This window comes from Pinus tabuliformis, chromosome 8 (assembly GCF_031772625.1).
Source record: "Pinus tabuliformis cultivar Carrire ecotype Pingquan chromosome 8, CPIR1, whole genome shotgun sequence".
Lineage (NCBI taxonomy): Eukaryota > Viridiplantae > Streptophyta > Pinopsida > Pinales > Pinaceae > Pinus > Pinus tabuliformis.
In genome coordinates, this window is record NC_142294.1 from 1,149,816,472 (window position 1) to 1,149,837,013 (window position 20,542).

Sequence of the window (20,542 nt, forward strand, 5' to 3'; positions counted from 1 at the left end):
AATCAAAGAATAAATTACCCAGTATGTTGGAGAACAAGGGGTGTAATTGATTTTGGATAAGAAATCCAATATTAAACTATGATGTCTTAACAATAGTGAAAGGAATCTAATCATGACACAAATAATAAACATACAAGTTGTTGGATAGTATAGTACGGGGAAGAGAAACTCCCTAGAAAATGATCTAAATACACCTTAATGAAGGAAACAAAACCTTATTATAGACTATGCATAGTTAATTTAACATGCATATGTTGGAATCTAAAGGATTTCAGTTCAGTAACGCAAGAGTCATAAAGTAAATATCAATCTAACTTAAATCAGAAATGAGATTGTTAGGTAGGTATGGAAAAAACTGATACAACCTATTGTATCCATACATAATGGAAATATAGAAGCAAGTCTTCATGCTTCTTTGGAAAATGCCTCTGAGCCAGTAATTTGAAAATGGGTAAGGCAATTTTTTTTGAAGAATTACCTAAAAATCCAATGTTAGCATAACACATGCATCAAGTAATATAAGATAACCAATCCCTTTGTCTTAAGGATATGAAGTGGAGAATAGTATAAATTTTCACTTATAACTCGTATATTGGAGTTGTATAAAAGTGCATACTGTTTAACCATAATGTTAGACCTATACGAAACTTATCATAACCAACAAGGTGTTGGAAGAAGTAAATCCTATTACCTGATTATTTAAGTATGGAATGATTATTAAGAACTAACCAAAGTTGTTATGAGGGGCATGAGAATTCAAGTATCTATATACAATGAGTATCATAGTCTGCTTTATAATGTATTTCATATTGTGAAAACCTGGTACAGGTGACAAATTAAATCCAAAAACTAAAAGTTAGGGGTATGATTGAGTTATAGTATACATGATGATTGTTATGATACTATTATAGTGTGCATTATGATTTTTATAGAAAAGGAATAGGTCCATGAAAGTCCTTAGCAAGAAATTGAACATAGTTTGTTCTACTTAGGAGAATAGATTGAGGAATCTTGGGCATGATGCTAACATGACTTAAAATATGTGGATAAGTGTATGTCATGCAGGTGGTGCTATGGACATTGGTAGGATATGCAGTCGCACGGATTGTACTACGTACAAGCAATACATATGGTACCAATATGGATATATGTATGTCATGCTTAAAACATGATATGTATAGCTATGTGGGTAATACTCCTTGTGTGCAGGTATGCATGAAGACACTCGGTGGGTGTCTGGTAGGGTAACCGACCTGGAGGTTGCTCAAAAGAAGGAAACTAAGAAGTGGTTGAAGGATAAGTAACAATGGTTTATTTGCAATTCGACATACATATGATTATCATGGGTTATATGGTTATGACAGTTATATGTGAAATAACCTATTATGATGTTTTATGCATATTGATGTATCAAATATGCTAACTCACTTGTCGTATGCAGAGAAACTCTAGGAAGCAAGTGTTAGGCAAGAACACAATGGATTGGAAGAATGCAAGGAGAGAACATGCATACTTCAAATAAAATGAAATATTGGAAATATAAGCCATAACTACTTTAGCAGTATTGTGTATCAACTTATGATGTTGATTATGGTAAACCAAGTTTAATTTCTTCATCTAAATTTTCTTACAAATTGTTTGAAACCAAGGTTACAGGTAGGTACGGAAGGAGATGTGCTAGAAGCACCCCCTGTAGCTGACATATATCACTAGATTTGCATTAGATGGAAAGGCCATAGAAGACATGGATTCAGAGACAACTACTTGTGAACGAGGATGCAGTAATACACTAAGCATGGTGTAAAATTTAAGGGGGGGAGTATGTAACACCCCTCCCTTGTGTGTTAGACTATTGTAACCTAAGATGAGGAAAGCTTGGTGTGATGTGTAAAATGAAAATCAAATAAATTATTAAATAATTAATAAATTGATCGCTTGGTGGTGTGAGACGCCAAGAGATGAGATTTTTGCCATATCCCATTGAGGAATGGGATAGGATAAATATTTCATGATAAAGAGCTTCTAGATGTGATTCTGGATAAGCTTGGATGGATTGGAGATAAACATCCATCGGATGGATTGGAGATAAATATCCATTGGATGGATTGGAGATAAATATCCGTCAAGAAAAAAATAAAAGCTTTGTGGGAGATAAAGGCAAGCTTTTATGAGGAAAAGCCTCACAGGAGATAAAGGTGAGATTTTATGAAAAAGACCTAGGAAAATGGATAAACATCCATAAATGTAGGACACCGCTAATGGAAAATATATCACGAAAGAGGGTACTAAATACTCATTGCATAGATAAATTGGAGGCAGCTGATCCATGACAAGAACCTCAGCTCGGGTGGAATCAGAGGTGATTCATGGTTGAGTGATGGTGCTCTACTCTCCAAGTGATGTTCCTCTTCTATCCTAGTTGGATACTCTTTCATGGATGTTTAATATGTTGATTTCTCACTCTCTCTCTGCTATAGTTCAGTTTTTCTATGAGAGGATTTTCTTAAGTTTCTTCGCCATGAGAGTGACCGAATGAATTATATGAGATGTTTATATAAGAGTAGATTTATTGGTGTTCTCCTCCATTTGGGTTGGATTCACTTGCATGGTATATGTTTTATGTTAATCCTTACTTATTATGATTTTAAATCATACGATTCAGATATATGGATAAATTACCTCTCTTATGGGAATGATGGATTTCTTATGCGTGTGACTCTTGTGTGATCACATATGCATTTCAAGGTAGTTATGATCATCATTAAATTTAATAAAGGAAGATAGTATGATCTAGTGTTATGTGATGCATTGGATAATATTCATGCATGTGGAACAATTATGGAGGAATGCCTCTAATAGTATTATTGATTATTCACAATTTTCTATATGCCATGCATAATGAAGCTGGTTGTGCTACTCTTGCATGTTGCATAAAGAATGGATAGTACATTATCGCTATTACGATTTTGATCATGATTACTAGCCTTGTTAGTTATCGAAAACACAAACATCATTCTAATTATGCTAGCATAGGGTTATCAAAGAGTTCTAATAACTACATGCTAGAATTTAACCGTTTTTCCAAGTTGTGGCTTAAGCTGAAGGGCTGATCTAAAGATTACTTTAATATGGCGCTTATGAGGTAGGTTGATTACCTTGATGTTGTACATATTATGTGTATAGTTTTTTAGTTAACTACACTTGTGATGACCACTAAAACTTAACTGTAAATGAGGAAAACTTTAAATTGATGGAGCCTCAGGGTTAATTTCCTGGGTAGGCTCAGGAGGTACGTTACATCGGATACCGTCACCATTAACTCCAAAAATTTAATCCTATGAAACAACTCATCGAATTGAGTTCATAAACTAAGGAGTGAAGTGATGAAGTCCAAATCAAGGAATCAAGGGTTTGCACAACCAAAAGTTAGAGAACCCATATGTGGGCATGCGACGAGAAAATGAGACCATAAAGGAGAACTGAGAGTGGGTAGTTACCAAAAATCAAATTCATTTGTCATCTACCATCGATGTACAACCCTAATCCTATGCATAGTCAGTGTGTGGGCATGCCAAGGATTTCTTAAGTTCACCACTTGACATTATAACTAGAGCTCAATACAAGTTTTGGATTGTTCTGACCATATGGTATGGAAGCATAAGTTTAGCTCTGTAATGATATTGATGATAAATTAAACAATAAGCTTTACATTGAAAATAATGTGAAACGCACAAAATATTTCAATATGTGAATAATACCACATGGACCTCGATTTTTAAACTTAAGTATAATAACACTACCGAAGTTAAAACAATTATGCAACTAGTCTTATAGTCATGGTAGTGTGATCATGCTATGGAATTTGAGTACATGGGTTATATAAATCAAGTGGTATTGTATAAGCAATACCAAGGTTATTTTTCATAATGAGTTTGGCTAAACACTAAAAGGGTTAGGTCGTGAACATGCATATAATTATTGATGCATATGAATAATACCTTTCTCTCTAGAAGAATAATAAAATCCTAGGAGAGACTTTATATATATGTATATATATATATATATATATATATATATATATATATATATATATATATATATATATATATATATATATATATATATATCAAGAGAGAGAGAGGGCGGGGGTGGGGGGTTAAATAAACCAAAATTGTAGAAATGAAAAATATGTTCAATCTATTTGTGATTGTCTTTGGACTTGATAAAGTTATGTTGTTTAAAAAAAATCATTTCCTACAATTATAAATATTTTTTGAGTAAATTTACATGAGGAGGATGTGACAAGTGGTATCACGGCATGGTTTCAAAGCTGAGGCTTTGGGCTAAACATAATTTTTTAGTTCATCTTATAAAAATTTTCCTTCTGTTACACAATAATATAAGAAAGGTATCACGGAAGAACCTACTGAAGGCACCCACATTGATGAGGACGAAATATATGTACATTTGTGCCAGTACGAGCAAATTCCCACCAAAAAACTATTGAACATGATGAGGGAACTGAAAACTGATAAGAAAAACCTCGTGCTGATCAAGAAAGATGACTCAAAGCTAGTGCAGAATAAGAGAAAAAAATTAAAAACTTAACATATAGACCCAATTCTACTTCTCTAGAAGCGTCCAAAGGATGAGAGGATAACAAAGAAGCTTCTAAGCACAAAAAGTGTTGGAAGAAGTTGAAAGTCAAGGAAAGAAGGTTGATGAAGAGGAACATAGTTCGTTTAAGATTCAAAATTGACCAGAGAAGAAAGTTAAAGTATAGCTCAATGGAGATTTTTGGAAAATTATACCCCCAATGTATGATGGGGAATTCGAGGAAGTGATGGAAGCATGATTGTTGAACATAAACCAATATTTCCATAAGAATATATAAATGAATTAAAAGCTAAGCTGACCACATATCAATCTAGGGAAAAGAATATTTGTAATGGGAAAAAGTCTAAAAATTCAACAAATTGGAAGGAAAATAAGTCAATTGGGAAGAGTTTTAGCGTTTTTTTTAAAGACAAATACCTTAGAAAACAATATTTTGATGGTTGGGAGAAAGAGTTTCATGATTTAAAATTAAGAAAATGTCCATGGATGAATTGATAACAAAATTTACACATTTGGTACATTATGTGCATTACATAAAGGAAGAAAAAGCAAAAGTCCAACAATTCATAAGCTTCCTACCCCACTCCTTTAAATAATGAATTGATTATGATAACACCAATACTATGGATGAGTTTATTCATAATGTAAGGATTTGTTATCAGAAAGCTAAACATAAGAATGAAAAATCTAAAACATGGTTAAACAAAGAGAAAGAGTGGGTCATACAAAATAATAAAGGGGGGGGGGAGGGGGGGAAGTGGAAAATCTAAGTATAATGGAAAGGGAGGACAAAAACACAATTATACTAAGAATAATGGACAAACCCAAAGGTCACAAGTGTAGACCTAGATAGGGTCCAAATAGACTTAACTTAATAAGGGATCTAATGGGAAGGAAGGGATCCATTAAAATGCTATGGGTGCGGTGAACTCCACCTCATACAAAACTATCCCTAGAATACAAAAACAATTCAACACCTGCAAAATGTTCAAGAAGCCTCTACGGTTAATGACCTATCGAGGAACATTTTGTTCATTAGTGCAACACTGGAGGAACAGAAAGTGGAGCTCCATTCCACTATGGTGGAAGTAGAAGGTAGGATTTTGACCAAACTATTTCGATATTAATTGATCCTAGTGTCAGTTTGAGCTATGCTAGTCCTAAAGTCATAGAAAATTACATGCTAGTGTCTGGAAAATATAAAAATCCCTAGTCGGTACAAGTAGCAATAGGAGAAAAAAGAAGAGTTACTAACTAAATTAAAGCCTATGTAGTTATGATGGATAGAAAACAAAAGGAAATTAATCTAAAAGTATTTCCATTGGGTTCCTACAACTTTTTGATAGGGATGGACTCACTGAAAAGTTATAAAGCCCTTATTAACTGTTTAGAGAAAAAATCACTTACGTAATAGACTACGGAGAAAAACAAATTATAAGGGGTATATTTAGACCAAGTTCCATTCAACAAATATCAACATTACAGTTAAGGAAATATTCCAAAAAGGGGTATCAAATTTTCACCATTATGGTAGAAAATCAATCCTTGGGTTAAAAAAAGAACATTTTAGAAAGGCTAGAAGTGATAAGATACTTTCAGGATGTGTTTTTGAAAGATATTCCGAGGATGCCACCTAAGAGGGGGATAGATTTATCCATATAATTGATACTCATAGTTACATCGGTGTTCAAAGTCCTTACTAAATGACAGTACCAGAACCCATGGCATTAAAAATTCAACTAGAAGAGTCGTTAAGTAAGGGATGTATTAGGCCGAGTGTATCTCTATGGGACGCACTAGCGCTTTTTGTTAAAATATAGGATTGAAATTTTTTGATTATGTATTGATTACCAATAGTAAAACAAACTAACAATCAAGAATAAATACCCTCTACCCTAGATTGATGATCTCTTTTACCAAGTTAAATGGGTAGCACTTTTCTCAAAAATAGATTTGTGGTCTGGATACCACCAATTAAGATTCAGAGAAGAAATTATACCAAATATAGTGTCTAGGACCCATTATGGAGACTATGAGTTCATAGTGTAACCATTTTGCCTGACAAATGCGCCTTCTAATTCAATGTGTCTAATGAACAACGTGTTTAGAATTTTTTTCGACAAATTTGTGTTATTTTTTACTAACAATATATTGGTATACTCAAAAGCAATGGAAGAACACAAATATCATCTACAAATAGTACTACGAACTTTGTGAGAAAACCAAATATATGTGAAATTCAACAAATGTGAGTTCCAAAATCAGATACAATATTAAGGCCATGTAATTTCAAAAGATGGGATAGCAATAGATCTTAATAAAGTGAAGGAAATCTTACAATGATCAGTGTCAATGGTCATGGTTGATATAATATTATATAAGGGGATAAATGGTTATTACCACAGGTTCATTGAGGGATTTCCCAAGTTGGTATACCTAATTACTTCCTTACATAACAAAGGGTTAAAATTTTTGTGGACAAAACAATGGCAAGAAAATTTTGAAAGGCTGAAATAGTTGCTAACTATTTCTCTGGTGTTTCAAATAGTATATGTAGAAAAGGATATTGATGTGTGTATAGATGCAAGTTTGGAAGGCTTAGAAGGTGTTCTCATGTAGGAGGGGTCATGTGGTGGCTTACAAGTCACGAAAATGAAAATAGCATGAAAATAATTATGTAGTGTATGGCATGGAGTTAGTAGCAGTGATCCACACTCTCAAGATGTGGAGACACTATCTGATTGGAAGAATATTCCTTTTATTATAGATCATATATGTCTGAAGTATTTCTTCAGCCAACCTGAATTGAACACTAGGCAAGCTAGGTGGATGACCTTCGTAAGTGAACTTGATTTTGACATTAGATACATCAAGAGCAAGGAAAAAAAGGTTAGTGGATTCCTTAATATAGACACCAAAACAAATTTATGAATATTATATTAATCAAAGTGAAACAATTATGCTGGAAAAGTTTAAAGAAGTAGTTTTAACAAATAAAAAATATGAGCATATATGTACAAAATTGGAGACTAAATTTTATTTAGAGAAATGGATTGATTATCAAGTCAACAAAAGTGGGTTTCTAATGAATAAAAACAAACTTTATAGACCAGATAATATTGAAATTAAACAATTAATTATAGATGAACAACACAAGAAACCCTTTGCAGGGCATCTAGGATACTAGGAAATGATAACAACTCTAAAAAAATAATTATTTTGGCCTGGAATGAAGAAGGGGGTGGTTGAATATTTGATGAGATTTCATGAGTGTCAACAAGTGAAAACAAAAAATCAACATCCAACTGGTGTGTTAAATCCTTTGCCCATTCTAGAATGGAAACGGTAGGTGATATCCCTAGACTTTATTACATGGTTGCCTCAAACATAGAGACAACATGATGCTATCATGGTACTAATTGACAAACAAACTAAAGTTGTTAATTTTATTAGTATATAGTCTACACACAAGGCTGCATAAGTATCTTATGTCTTCATGAGAGAAATATTTAAGTTTCCTCGCATACTTGAAAGCGAACATTTTAGATAGGGACCCAAAATTCACTTTGAATTTTTGGAAATCCCTATTTACAGGAAAGCGAAGTCAAATAAAATTTTATACTGTAGATCATCCACACACAGATGGGAAAACTAAAAGAGTTAATCAAATTTTGGAAGACATGTTGTAAATGTACTTAATGAGCCAACCATCTAAATGGGAGGATTACATACATTTGGTGGAGAAAATGGTAAAATAGATCACGCAAAATCTAAAAGATGCTTAGGACATACAAGAAAACTATGCAAACATGAAAATAACTCCTAGTTAATTTCAAGTAGGAGAACTTGTGTATTTAAAATTTCAACCTATGAAAAGTTCTCTGAAGTTGGGAAATTTTCCTAAGTAGGCTCCTTGATATTGTGGGCCATTTGAAATACTGGCTAGAGTGGGACCAAAGCATATCAATTAGCTTTACCAACTCATCTTAAGATACATAATGTATTTCATGTATATTTATTATAGAAATATATATCTAATCCTAATCATGTAATTAATTGGAATGTTGTAGATGTCGAACTTGAAGGAGAATTCGAGGTTGAATCTGTAGAGATTTTGGATTAAAGGGAAACTACTCTGTGAATAAAAAACATTACTCAATTCAATGTCAAATCGGAGAAATTTGGGCCTAAATAGGCTGCTTGGGAATTGGAAAAAGACATGAGAGAAGATTTCCCAAAACTAACTCCTAACTGTTAGGGAAATAGTTTGAAACAATTATACCCAAAGAGGAGGGCAGGAAAGAAGAAGAAAAACAAAAAAAGTCTATTTGAATTATTGAGAAGAATAAGAAAAGGGAGAGACTAGAAAAATGTCATTGCTGAAGATAAATGCCATGGATCTGGATTTTCTTAGGAATCCTTTGGGAGAGAAAGACAAGATTCTTTATTAAAAAAAATAAATTAGTGGGAGAGAATGAGTGGTTGGAATGTGAGGACACCGCTTAGAGGTTTAAAAGAATCTAGTTTCTTGAAAAGAAAGTGAGAAATTCATTATATTGTTTCTTTCTCAGGGAAGAGGATAGATAGGGGGTAGCTTGTTTAGGACAGAAAGAAACCAGCTTAGGGTTGGGAGGACCAAGATATCTCTCCTCACATTTCCTAGAGAAATATTTGAAAATAATCTGGTAAATTTAGTTATTGTTGCCTATTCCACACATAAAGATATCAAAGGATAGGATTATGGAATAATAAATTGACTATTGATCATGAATTTCTATAAAGTTATAAACTAACCTGTAACATGGGAGACTACTTCTATAAGCTTGTGAATTTTTTGTACAAGTGATAATTCTATGTTTAAAGTGATAAATAAGTTGGAGGGGATTCTGGAAGACAAATATGTAGAGCTAAGGGTAGTCATTTAAAAAAAGGAAAGGCAACACTCTAAGGATGAGAAGGGATTTGTGACTACAATGTTTATGTTTTTATTGTTGTTATTATTGTAGTTTAAATGATAACCGTAGGAGAACATATTTAAGAAGAACCCAAAATGAATTAGTATGTGATGCATACTCGGAACCATGTATATGTCTATGTATACTAGATATAGTAATAATACTTATTGGTGAATTAGGTTAGTTACCACAGAGGGAAGGTGTAAAATATTACAATTTTCCCCTATGGTTTGGTAATAATCCCAGGGTTCCATAAATTGGTGTAAGGAAGAAGAGGTAAGCCTTGTTACAAGTCCCATGGAATCTCCTGGACTAACCAGTAGTAGTTAAAAGAAAGAGATGTAACTATTTGCACATAGTTAAATCACTTCGTGGACAATGAAAAGTTATTATGCATATAAAAAATAAGCTAACAAGAGAACATAGAAGGGATGTAAGGGAATATAATGAGGAAATCCGTGAGTACTCTACTAAAATTACATAGACATGGAAATGGTAACTAAGTAAACTTTGTTGCATGTATGAGTAACACATATGTATAAAAACCATTTGTTGGTATTTTTTTGAGAATGAAATGAAATAACCACATGAGAATGGTACTCCTGTAGACGCTGGGGTGGAAAATATTGATGCATTACCTTATACTATGAAGAAAATTATACAAGTTTTTCCGTCTTTCAACAACATACAGATTTGTATAAAATATTGTTCACATAACTAAAAAGGCCGATTCCAAATTTACAAGATATCGGTATAAAACCTAGGCCTAAAGGCCACATGAAATTTATATTGGTTGAACTAAGCTATTGGTCAAGTGACCATGCCCATAACCATCACAAATGATAATATTATTAAAATAAAAATAATATTGTTCCAGAACTTTCTCATGAAACTGCAAGGGAGGAGGCTCGACATGCAAGCTATAGAACTCTAGAAGAGTTAACCCATTGAACTTAAGAAAAACCCAGGTAAGGTCTTGGCCTTGGTTGAGAGCCGTAGAAAATAACTATAAATATGTAAGATACTGGAAGCAAGCAGTCAATAAAGTTGCTCAAAGAAATGTTATGATGCCATTCTGGTAATGACCAAGAAAGGATCCTTCGAGAGGATAATCAAAACCTGGAATTAAATTAAAGAAAAAAAGAATTTATTAGTGAGGGGAACACCCTATATCATAAATGCATATGGGGTACTGAAGGTTTAAAGTCAATTTGGAATCTATAATCTTTTTAGGGTTCACCTTAAATAGTTTAGAGAATAATTATGTCATCCAAAAGCTTGCATCTTCCAAGGAAGGAATTGTTATACCTCGAGTAAAAATAGATATTAATATGGAGATATAACAAAAATTGAGGTTCTAGGAATATAAAATTTTACTCGGTAGATACGCCCTGGAGAGTCTTATCTGGAGCTTAAAACAAATTCCACAACAATTTGAAAAAAATATGTGCCACTTATCCGAACCCAAAAACCCTGTATTCAAGGTTTTATTTGAAACATAGCAGATTCTTGTGAGCCAAACAATCATTATGGGAGTAACTATTTGAGAAAATTGAAATAAAATAAATCATATAAATTGGAAAAATTACCTAGGACGAAAATCATAGTAAAACTGGAGGCATTGTGTCTGATACCATCAACGTTAACTCCGAAATTTTAATCCTCTACAACAACTCATCTAAGTGAGTTCATAAAATAAGGAGCAAAGCAACGAAGGCAAAATCAAGGAATCGAGGGTTTGGCACAACCAAAAATTGCGAAGCCCATTCGTGGGCATGAAATGAGAAAGTGAGACCAAAGAGGCGGAATCGTGGCGGGTAGTTACCCACAAAAGATTTTTTTTTCCTCCGTCGTCGGTTTACAACCCTAATCATGTGCACGATCTATATGTGGGCATACCAAGGGTTTTGTAAGTTCGCCACACGACATTATCATCGAATCTTAATACAAGTTATGGATTGGTCTGACCATATGGTATGGAAACATAACTTTAACCCTCGTGATGACATTTATAATAAATCAAACAATGAGCTTTACATTGAAAATAATGTGCGAGGCATGAAATATTTCCATATGCAAATAATACCACATGGTCCCCGGTGTTTAAAATTATGTACGATAAGATTTTCGAAGTTAAAACAATTATAAAACTAGTCTTATAGTCACAACGGTTAGATCATTCTATGGAATTTGAATACATGGGTTATATAAATCAAGTTGTGCTACAGCTTGATACCAAGGTTATCTTTTATAAGGAGTTTGTTTAAACCCTCAAAAGTGATAATAATGAAACCTTAGGAGAGTTTCTCTACATATATAAACCAGGGCTATTTTTTATAAGGAGTTTGTTTAAACGTTCAAAAGTGATATAATGAAACCTTAGGAGAGGTTCTCTATATATCTATAAACCAAGATTGTAGAGAATGAAAAGAAAGATTAGAGGACCATAAGTGAAATAGATCTTCACTGCATCGAAATTTTCCATTTTTTATAAGGAGTTTGTTTAAACGTTCAAAAGTGATATAATGAAACCTTAGGAGAGGTTCTCTATATATCTATAAACCAAGATTGTAGAGAATGAAAAGAAAGATTAGAGGACCATAAGTGAAATAGATCTTCACTGCATCGAAATTTTCCATGATGTTTATGATGAGAACAACAGTTCAATCTGGTTGTAATTGTAATTATTTTTAGACTTGGTAAAGCTATATTCCTTGAAAACAAATCCCACTTGCAATGTATTTATGAGTACATTTTCATAACACACTAATCTTAAAAACTTAAATATTATAAATCATAATTTTATAAAGTGAATATTCTAAATACATATGATAAATACACTAATATTAAAAAGTCAAATATTATAAAAATTCAAATATTATAAATCATAATTTTATAAAGTGAATATTCTAAATACATATTATAAATGCTAATATTATAAATTTTACTGTTATAAATTGTATTCTAATCAAAAATAATGTGCAATATAATTTTCTATTCAATGTATATTGTTTTACTTTTTATAACCGTTCAAAATTCATTCTTGGAAATGTGGTTTGGTTGTTACATTAATGTTAATAATAACATTAACATAAATATTAACATTATTTAATAATAATTTTAACATTATTTAATATTTAATATTAATTTCAATATTATAATTCTTATATATTAAACTCGTAATATTAAATTTTAGTATTGTAAACTCTAAAATATATAAATTGTAACCATATAAACCATATAGAATAAAAACTCAATATTCTAAATCTAATTTTATAAACCAAAATATTATAAATACTGATATTATAAACCAAATATTAAAAATCTCACTATTTTAAACCATATTTTAATTAAAATAATGTAAAGTATAATTTCTTGTTTAATGTATATTTAATAGACGTTTTACTTGTTCAAAATTCATTACTGAAAACAAGGTTTGGGTGTTACATTAATATTATTTATAAAATTGATATTAATATTAACACTTTTATTTAATAATTAATATTAAATCCAATATTATAAATCTTATATATTAAATTCGTAATATTAAGAGATAATATGGTAAATCCTATATTAAAACCTCAATATTATAAACTATAATATTAAACCTAATGTTAAAAACACTAATATTAATTTAACGTTACATTATAAAAGAAATGTTAAAAACCCCAATATTTACAACCCAAATATCAAAAACCTACATATTATAATGTAATATTATAAACTGTCATATTAAAAACCAATATTATAAACCCTATTATTATAAACAATATTTTAAAGAAAAACCTTGTAAAGTATAATCTCGAGTGTAATGTATGTTAATTGGGTGTTTTACTTGTTGAAAGTTCATTGCTGGAAATGGAGTTTGGGAGTTATATTAATGTTACTAATAATATTGATGAAATTAATATTGAAAATAAAATCTAATGATTGATGTTACATTAATGTTAATATTAACATTAACATTAATATTAACACTATTATTTAATATTAATATTATTTAATATTAATATTATTTAATATTAATATTAACAATATTTAATATTTAATATTTAATATAAAACTAAATATTATAGACCCTAATATTAAAATCCTTTTTTTTTCTTTTGAAAAATACCCATAATTTTATTCACAAATATGATTCACTTAAAAACCCAAGCATTATAAACCCTAATATTGTAAACACTAATATTATGAACCATATTTTAAGTAAAATCTCCTATTCAATGTATGTGGGTTTAACTTGTTTATAGCTATTGAAAATTTATTATTGGAGATGGGGTCTAGGAGTTAGATAATAACATTGTTGTAACTAACATTGATATTAATGATAACATCAATGCCATGTTAAATTAATATTAATAATAAAATTAACATTATTATTAATGCTGGTATTTAATATTGACGTAATTTAATACTCATATTAACATTATTTGATATTTAATATTCAATATTAAACTATAATTAAGTCGAGAGGTACATTTTATAGCACAAAATGAAGTAAATATATAAGTATTTTTGTGCTCAACATAAAATTCACACATAAATTTTTAAAATCAAAATTCAAAAACTTAAATATTTACTTAATAAAAAATATCATCTCTAATAAAAAAAAATAAAAAAAATATATATAAGAATAAAAAATATAATTAATCGTAGAACACTATTTTGAATTTTTAAAATCCTCAGGAAGTAGAATCGAGTAGATAGGCCAAACGCGTCTGTCCCCGAGTTGTAGATCGTAAAAGGTGTTGACTGGAGATTTAACAACCTGTTTACTCACACAATTTTAAATTTTGATTTTGAATGTGAACTACAATCTATGTACAATCAAACTATTTGTTTTTTCCCATATGCTAAATTCATATAGATTTAAAAATTATATTCTAAATAAATAAAAAATGATATAATAAAAAATTGTTTTGAGTAAATTTTAACATTTCTCCACAAATTAGAATAGTTATACAACATTTTTTTTGAAGTTCATAAAACCATTTTAAGGCGCTAAAAATTAGAAATATTTTGGTTTGGAATGAATTTTATATATTCTTTTCACATGGAGTGGTGTCTTATTTTAACTACTCTTTTCATAAAGAAATTGAAACTCAATGTTTGTAGTGTGAGATAAAAAGTGGTTATAAAGAAATTATATAATGTGTTAGTAAATGTCACATACCTATATGCAATAATATACATGTAATGAAATTTTGTTTTATATTTACACTTACCGCATCCATACTTGGTTAACACCTTCATATTAATTAAATATAATTATGTTATAATGCCACCATTTCACATACACGCCTAACCTGAGGCGATGTATAACGTGGCAGGCAAAGCTGGACATATCTATGGTTGTTCCACAATTAATATATGCCTTTGTTTATGTGTTAACTATATGGTATGACACCCTTATGCCTATTCCTCGGATGTACCGAGGCTGTACTGAACTCTTCTGTTGGCGCCTCCTGCGCTGGACATCTGGCGGTGGCAATGAATTTCGTCGGACAGACCATGTGATTAGAGCAGGGTCACTGTGCTTGGGTTTTTCCCGCGCCGGATTTTTGGGTACGGTCGCCCTCATCCACGGTGCACAGTCGCTGGGTGAAATCAAGGGTGGGCAATGCTCCACGTTCCACCTCTGCCAGTCGGGGTTAATAATTGACATTCTCCGGATTATTCGAGACTTTTGTCTTACAGCTCCATACGCTCCCGCTCCTTGTACTTCGCTGCAAGGGTTTGTTCCTTCGTTCCGCGCCAAGACCTCTACGATACCAGACATTTGCACCATCTGAGAGGTTTCCAGCTTCATAGATTGCATTATTGAATCAGTCAGGTGATTTACTTGTCAGTTAACAGATCTGTTGTTTTTATTTCCTTTGAATGGTTACGCCGAGTTCTAAACTCCTTTCTTTGGCTTGACAGGTTGCGTACCATGGCTTCCGGCATCTATGGCTTAACAAAGAGTCAGTCCCGTTGAAGCCAGCCGAGTCTCTCACAGGTATTTATCTGCTCCAAGGGTTTTGGTTCTCGGTTGGTCTCCTTCTGTTTCGTTTTTGGTTTGCCAGAGGTTCCTCTGTGCAAGAATAGCGACCCCAACCTCATCGTTACTTGGTTGGCCGCAGGTCTTGATGGACCTCCTCTCTTAATCTGGTTCCAAGAGCTCTGGGACCGCTTAAAGAGTTGGGTCCCTCCTCATCTATGGTGATTACCTCCGGTTCTCCGAGGCTGGAACTCCTACTTGACTCCTTACACAGATATATGTATTTTGTTTGGTTTAAAATGTCGGAACTATAGCCATAATTTATGACTGTCTTCAGACCCTGGTTCGAAACTAGCGGCTTATTTATTTTGTACTCATATGACTCGAAGGCCAAGGGTTTACTGTATTTTTCTGTTACAGTTATACAATGTCTTGATTTTCTCTTATGAATGCGAATGACTTTTTACCATGCAGAGTAGGTTTTTGTATATTACCAGATGTGTAGTATTTTCCTTGTTCTCGGAATCATGCCGGTTGGATTATAATATGCATGCAATGGTAACCGCGTAATTCTATAGTTCTATTGCTTTTCGCCATTATTCTTGAATGACTATGTATGGATTTACTCTGCCGGGCCAACATCTGATTTCCATAGATGTATGGCCGACTGGTAAATGTTTTTGAATAAATATAAATAGGGTCACTCTGTCGTGCCATCATCTGATTACCATAGATGAATGGTCGACGGGTTAATGGCTCTTCGTGGAAAGAACCTTGAGATCTGTAATATATATATACTTCCATATACAGTCGGGTTACCGTATAGTTGTTGGGTTCTGGTTTATTAATGACAGTCAATACGTTCAGTCTCACGACGAACGCATGCTTCCATACTTTCCTTAGGTATAAGGTGTTTCCTCTGTATTTACGGAATTTTTTCGATTTGGGTTCTGCCGTTTAAATTTGTAAGAGCCCACCTGTTACGGCTATGCCGAATTCGGGGTTCCGCATTATTATGCCTTCTCTTTGTCTTGCTAATACCTCTGTTGGCAGATTGTTTTAAGAATGATTAGGGTATTTCCACACGGCTGTCTGCGCCCATTAGGGTCTTGATACCATCTTGACCCCGGCTTATTGTTTGCATGAGAAATCCGGTCTCCCTGACTCGGATATGTCTGAATGGAGTAATCATTTATCTGATATAAATAGACCTATTTTATTAATAGCTCGCCTCATTTATTCAATGGTTCACTGCTCTCGGTTCTTGAGGTTTACAGCTACACTGTATATGTTTTCTTTCCTCGCTCATAATGTATCAACTATTTCATCTTTGCCTTACGGTTATACTGATGATACCGTGTAAAGTTTATTCATAGCTTCTCCGTCTTTTGGTGTTTACAGCGAGGTTAACTGTAACTTAGTACAGGTTCTTTACAGTTATATTGTCTTTTAATCTTGCCACTAGGCTGTCTAAATTCTGTTCAATATACGTAATCACGCTATCTTTGATATTTACAGATAGACTGTCTATTAACACAGTTTAGACTATAGACTGTCTATTAACACAGTTTAGACTATAGCCATTTACAAATATTTACTCAGACCATCACAGCTATTTTATCAGCTACACAGATAACCAGGCACAAGAGGGTTCCGTTACTTACCTGTTTTCCTCTGGTAAGATGAAATCTGGAACAGTCCTCCTGCCAAATTGCTGTGTGTTGCTTGTTTTCCTCCCAACCGTGAGACCAGTCCTCCAAGACCTGAGTCTCCCCCCAAGCTACTGCTTACCGGATCACAATCCTCAGTAAGCCAGCACTCTGTGCTTGACTATCTGGTCCTTACCAGACTTAGTCCATCCAGGGTTTCTCTCTTCCCTTTCCTTTTTCCTCTTCTCTGTCTCTTCAGCACAGCATTCTCCATCCACCTTCTCTTCTCCCCTCTCCCTGTTAGGGTGCTCGCTGATCCATTTAACCAATGCCAAGAATTAGTTGTAACTGATATGTAATTTAAAATTACTTTTACGCAGGTTTGATTAACTGATTGGTAATTTAAAATTACTTTACGTGGGGTTAATCACAATAGGTATATTACAGTAAACTATCAAATTGATGTCTCATGAAATTCCAATTTCACTTACTATTTTTGTAAATTTATTAGTTCAGAAAAGATTAAGCTATATATAATTTAGGTTCCCAATGGGATTTTCAAAGCAATGATTACAATTGTGCATTTAACTTCAATAAATACAATTATAACCTAAATACATTGAGTATACTCTACAAAAATTGAATGAAAGAGGTAGTTAAATTACTAAGGTAATTACACATTCATAATTTCAATTTTAAGTATTGTAGAATTTTAGTAACTATTATGCGTATCTTTGGCAAAATTTGAAATTACGCATTTTAATTTAAATAAATACAATTACAACAACAAAATAGTAAAGATTTATCCCAACGTAATTATAGTGAATATACTCTTGAAAGACTATTATGCGTATCTTTGGCAAAATTTGAAATTACGCATTTTAATTTAAATAAATACAATTACAACAACAAAATAGTAAAGATTTCATTTTCTATCCCAACGTAATTATAGTGAATATACTCTTCAAAGATTGAATGAAAAAGGTAGTTAAATAATTAAGTTAATTGCACACTCATGACTTCAATTTCAAATATTGTAGAATTTTAGTAAACATCATGCTGATCTTTGACATAAATTTGAAAATTTTAGATTTTTATACATGACCTACTTAACAATCTAGGAAATAAATTAATATTTTGCAAATATAATATAGTATAATATAATTCACAAGATAATTCTATAATTATGAACCAATTATGATTGGAAACTTATTTTTATCAGATATATAAATTAAAATGAAAATGTCTCTTAACTACAACATTTCAGTCTATAGTTTCATTTTAATCAAACTTTTAACATGATTTCTCATTTATCACTTTCTCTTAACCTTGACCCAAAATTTAATCAATACAAAACATTGAAACACATTGCATAAAACAATATATTCAAAATATTTATTAGAGGAAATATATATTTATAAACATTCAAAATGAACCGTCTCTCAAAAATTTTCATTAGAATGCTATTCAACATCTATTTCTAATATATATAGAAAATTGAGGTGTGATGAAATAAAAATATAGATTAATTTATTTTACAAAAATGACTTGGTAAGAAATATTAATATGAAAATAATTCACTTAATGAATCCCTTCACTAATTATATATAACAATGCCCTCAATAAACATGTATGGTTTTCTTTATGAGGACTTATTTGTAAGAATTACTAATCCCTCAAATATATTACAGTGGTTTCAAGAAGTAGATAATTTAGACAATTTGTAAACCTAGACATTCATTAAAAAAAAATTGAAATACATTATTTCTTCACTTCACAAAATAGACTATAGATTAAAAAATTCATCAAAATATTTTTGAAGGAAATAAATTATTTCAAACATTTGCAAATAAACAAATTATTTCTAGAGTAATCTAGCAACAATAAATTATCAAGAATACTCTTCAAGATATATCTAGTAATACCTCCACTAACACTATTAATAATTAATTAGCTGTCAAAACTTATGATACCTAGAATTAAATGAAATAAATGTAGAGAATTAGTGCTCTTGAAAACTACAAATCAATTCTTTCTTGGCAAGATGGTCTCCCTTATATCTAATTACTAATAGATAATTACATACATTCAAAATGTATCTAAAATTACATATATTTAAAATTACAAACATAGAATTGCAAAAAAATAATAAATTCAAATATTTATTAGAGGAAAGGATATATTTATAAACATTCAAAAGAATTACATATATTCAAAGCTACTAACAAACAATTACATACAACAATATATTCAAAATATTTATTATAGGAATAGATATATTAATAAACATTAAAATAAATTATCTCTTAAAACATTCAAGAAAATATTATTCAAGATCAATCTAGAGGATGTATACACAATGGATATGTGAATAATTTAGTGAATTCATTAACATAGCGACTCATTAAAAGAAATTCAAAAATATATTTTTTCTCGACTTTACAAAACTAAGTAGAGATTTAAAAAAATTAACAAAATATTCTTGAAGCAAATCAATTATTAAAATATTTGCAAAGAAACAAATTATTTCAAGAGTAATATTGAGGTTGTAAATTATTAAAATTGAATTTTAGGATACATTTAGTAATACTTAGAGGGGTTGCAACAATAATTAATTAACTGTCAAGAGTTAAGATACCTAGAGTTAAATGCAATATATGTGTTGAAATAGAACCTAAATGAAATAGATGTGCAAAATCAATCCTCCTACAATGTGCAATCTATAATGTTCATATTAATTCTTGATAATATGGTCTCCCTTATTTATCACCAACTCATTACTAACATACAATTGCATATATTCAAAATTACTAAAAACATTTGTAGTCAACAATAATTTTAAACTATTTATTAGAGGAAAAGACATATTTACAAACATTCAAAACGATTAAATATATTCAAAACTACTAATAGAAACTTACGTAGAACAATATATTCAAAATATCAATTACAAGGAAAAATATATTTATAAACATAAAAAGCAAATAGCTTCCCAATTGTTTTTACCAAAATGCTATTTAAGATAGATTTTTAACATATATAGAAAAATGGTGATGTGATAATTGTTTGGAGAAGAAGATAGTTTAGAGAATTTGTAAAATTTACCACTCATAAAAAAAAAAAAAAAAAAAAAAAATATTATTTCTTGACTTTGCAAAACAAACTATAGATAAAAAAATAGTAATCATAACATTCTTGAAAGAAACCAATTATTTCAAATGTTTGCAAAGAAAAAAATTATTTCAAGAGTAATCTTGAGGATGTACATTATTAAAAATATGTTTCAAGCTATATTTAGTAATATATAGAGGGACACTATTAAGAATTAATTAGTTGTC

General features: G+C 31.1%; 1 pseudogene; it reads right to left on the reverse strand.

Moving 5' to 3' along the window:
- Positions 1-15,393, reverse strand: part of LOC149239423 (vesicle-associated membrane protein 727 pseudogene) — a 39,571-nt pseudogene extending 24,178 nt beyond the window's left edge.
- Between the last annotated feature and the right edge of the window lie 5,149 nt (positions 15,394-20,542).